The sequence below is a fragment of the Octodon degus genome, unplaced genomic scaffold (assembly GCF_000260255.1).
Source record: "Octodon degus isolate 3935 unplaced genomic scaffold, OctDeg1.0 scaffold00018, whole genome shotgun sequence".
NCBI classification, from domain to species: domain Eukaryota; kingdom Metazoa; phylum Chordata; class Mammalia; order Rodentia; family Octodontidae; genus Octodon; species Octodon degus.
The window spans coordinates 4,702,347-4,706,060 of record NW_004524594.1 but is presented as its reverse complement, the minus strand read 5'-3'; positions in this window follow the sequence as shown (position 1 = coordinate 4,706,060).

Here is a 3,714-nt window from a genome sequence, read left to right as displayed (position 1 = left end):
TACATGTACGAACTCTGCACAGTAAATATAATCAGTATGTACCACAAATGTACACTAAGTAAAAAAAAAAAGAGAGAGAGAGAGAGAGAGAGAGAGAGAAAGAAAAACATATGGAGGGATCCATATGAATAAACAACTAAGAATGAATAGAAAAGTGCTGGGAGCAGGTGGCAAACCCATGCCACGAGGCAGGACTCAGCAATGGAAAGGACGGAACTATGGTAATGGATCCGTTAGGTAGGCGAGGGGTGTGTTCATCGACTTGACCATGGTGATCATTTCTCAGTGTGGGAAGACATCGCACCCTGCTCCTTGACTTCATCTAATTTTGATCTGTCAATCGTACCTCCATAAAGCTAAGGGTAAAAGAAAGGAATTACTGGCACACACAACGAAGTATGTCATATGGACCTTTAGAGAATTAGGCTGCTTGATTTAAAAAAAAAAAAAAAAAAGCCTGTCTCAAAGGTTACTGCGTGATGCCAGGTGTACATGCTCCTGAAACCTGTGGAAGTGGAGAACTGAGCAGCAGGAGGCGGACGTTGAGCACAGAAGGCAGGAGAAAAGAGGGCGTGACTGCAGGAGGGCCTACCGGGAGACCTGGCGTCACAGAATGCTTGTGTGTTGACTGCATCGTGCAAGGATTCTGGTTATGATTTTCTGCTACAGATTTTACTATTGGGTGAAACAGAACAGGACACAATCTATATTATTTTTCATAATTTCACAGAAGTGAAAAATAGGTCGTGGGCTGGCGAGATAACTCAGCAAACTAAGCGCCTACTTAGGCAACCGCAGGGACTGGGGTTCAGTCCCTGGCACCACAGGCCATGCCAGCCCCACCCCGGACATGCTGAGCTGACCACTGAGACCGGGCATAGGGACTCATGCCTATAATCCCAGCACTGGAGAGGCTGAGAACAGGAGGATCACTAGGAGTCCGAGATGCGAAGTGAGACCCTGTACCCCACTCAAAAAAAAAAAAAAAAAAAAAAAGTCAGGTCCAAGTACCTGAGGGAGCAAAAATGCTTGGACTCTTAGAAAAAAAAAAAAAAAGAAAAAAAAAAAAAAAGAAAAGAAAAGAAAAGAAAGAAACAAAAATAAAAGGTAGAGAAGAGGTTGCTCATTTTAATTTTTAAAAACTTGCAAAATCATGAAAATGTATTAACTTTTTGAAGAAACTGGGGATTGAACTCAGGCCCTTGTGCGTGCCAGGGAAGCGCTTATTCTACTGAGCCATCTCCCCGACCCCAATGAAAATGTATTAAATCCTAACATTAAAACTAATTTTTTTGTTGGTGTTTGGTACCAAGGATCAAACTCAGGATCTTGCACTTGCCAGAGAGGCACTTATGCGGCTGTGCTATCTTTTTTGCCCCAAAACTAATTTCTAACTGTTCTGAGAAAGGATGCTGGGGCAAAAGTAGCAAAATGGACAAGGCTCGCAAGGCTCTCCTTTTTAAACTACTTCATTGAGGCATAAGTGTGTACTGAGGCTCCCCATAAAACTTGATGAATGAGATGACTACACAACCGTGAGACTGTCACCAGCATCTGAGCCATAGACACGCTCAGCATTTCCAATAGTTTCTTCCTGACTTTATTTTTAAAAGAATTTTAAAAAAATAAGAAAAAAATAAAAATGGTACAGAATTTCAAAATAAGATGATAGGAAATTAATAGTGGTTGTTATATTACATATCATTACATTCAAAGAAGTTGTCCAGATTGCCAGATACAGGTATGAAAAGTTGATCAAATAATAAAGCATTAACAGTTCCTTTCAATGAACCAATAGAAATTAATAATACAATTATCTTAGCTATCTTGAGAGAAAGAGTGTTTCCCTTCCTTCATTTCTCCTTTCTCCCATCCCAATTATTCTTCTCTTTTAAGCAGTTTTTTCCCTATCACAATATTTATTATACTTTTCATGTTTTATTTACACTTTAGGTTTTTATACTAGAGAAACAATGCAATGTTTATTTATGTCAGTCTGATTTATCTTCACTTATGAGTATGGTCTCTAGTTGTATCCATTTACCTACAAAAGCCTCAAGTGTGTCTTTCTTTATAGCTCAGTAATACTCCATGGTATGAAAATATATTTTACCCATTCCTCAGTTCATGGGCATTTGGTTTATTTCCAAGATTTAGCTACAATGAATCGTGCTGCTATAAACATGGGTGCACATGCATCGTTGTGGTATGATGTTTCCAATTCTTCTGGGGAAATACACAGAAGAGAAATAGCTGGGTCAAATGGGACCTCATTTTTTTGTTATTATGAGTATTATTTGTGAAAAAGAACATGTATGATCTATATTATTAGAAAAAAATTACATATATAATACATTGTTGTTAACAAAGGGCTCTAGGTTGTGCAGTAGATCTCTAGGACTTGCTTGTCTCAAATGGTTGAAAAATTTCTTCCCGTTCTCAAATATCCTTGTTTTCCCTTCTTCCAGTCCTACATTCTACTCTTTGATTCTATTTAAACTCTTCATGTAAGTGATATTGAAACAGTTAATTCCACAAACCATGTAAAACCAAGTCATTGCCTCGCAAAACTGAAGAAATGAAACTGTGAACAAAGGGGAGGAATTTAGGAGCATGCTTATTGGAAAAAGAAAAGTAGCTTCCAGTCAGGAGGGAGTCCCAAGAATGTCTCCATGTGGTCTCACCTCATTCCAGAATATTTTACAAATCGGCAAAGTAAGGGAATTTACTGTTTTCCAGTGGCCATCTGGTACAGGTTGATGCTTGAGTTCAAAAGAATGAATTGGAACTCAGACTTTCCAAACCAGTCACTCAGCATGAAGAGTTCATAGGAAACCAGAAATTCTCACATTTCTAAGTTCCAGAAAACTCAGCCTCAAGTACAGGGAGGCTTTGCAATCCATCCCTGAATGTAAGGGATGAAAGATGTTTCACTCTGTTTTGCCTAGAGAACACCTTTCTGGGTTAAAGTCATAATTTCACTTCCTATTCTTACTTTAATTCTTATCAGGGTATCTGACTATGGGACTCTACCCCAGACCCTTTCTCTAGACAGCTGTCTATTCCTATCTAAATGACCTTTTACAGTATCAAACAGTAATTGTCTTCTGTATCTGGTTTACTGCATTTAGCATAATGTCCTCCAGGTTCAACTATGTTGATTCAAATGTCAGGGGACAAAAACATTAACATTTATTTTGAGCCCTCGCTATTCCCCACAGGAATTGTGCTATTTTTTGTGCACATTCTCCTTTGATCCTAGGAAAAATCTATGAAGTACACCCAAAGCTTACAGAGTCTTGCAGAATCAGTAACACAGTCTAGCCAGGTGTTGAGATTTTAGAATCCCATTCCCTTGTTTTTATTTATTTTTTTTTACATCAGTTATTTTTATTTTAAAGAAAGAAAAAAAATAAAAACAGTGGTACAAAATCTCAAAACAAGATTTTAGGAGAGTAACAATGGTTAGTACATTGTGTATTGTTACTGCCAAAGTAGTTTCTCATATTACAAGATATAGGCAAGAAATAATAAATAAACAGCATAGGTACAAATCTCTTTTTTTTAAGTCAACATAAAATGGAAATATACTTTTTTAAAGTTTCTAATACTAGGAGAAGATATCATACAATGTCTTTTAAACAAATTGTAAGTCAAAGATACAGTATAAATCTTAGAACAAAAATTAAGATTAAGCAATATTCAGAAAATTAA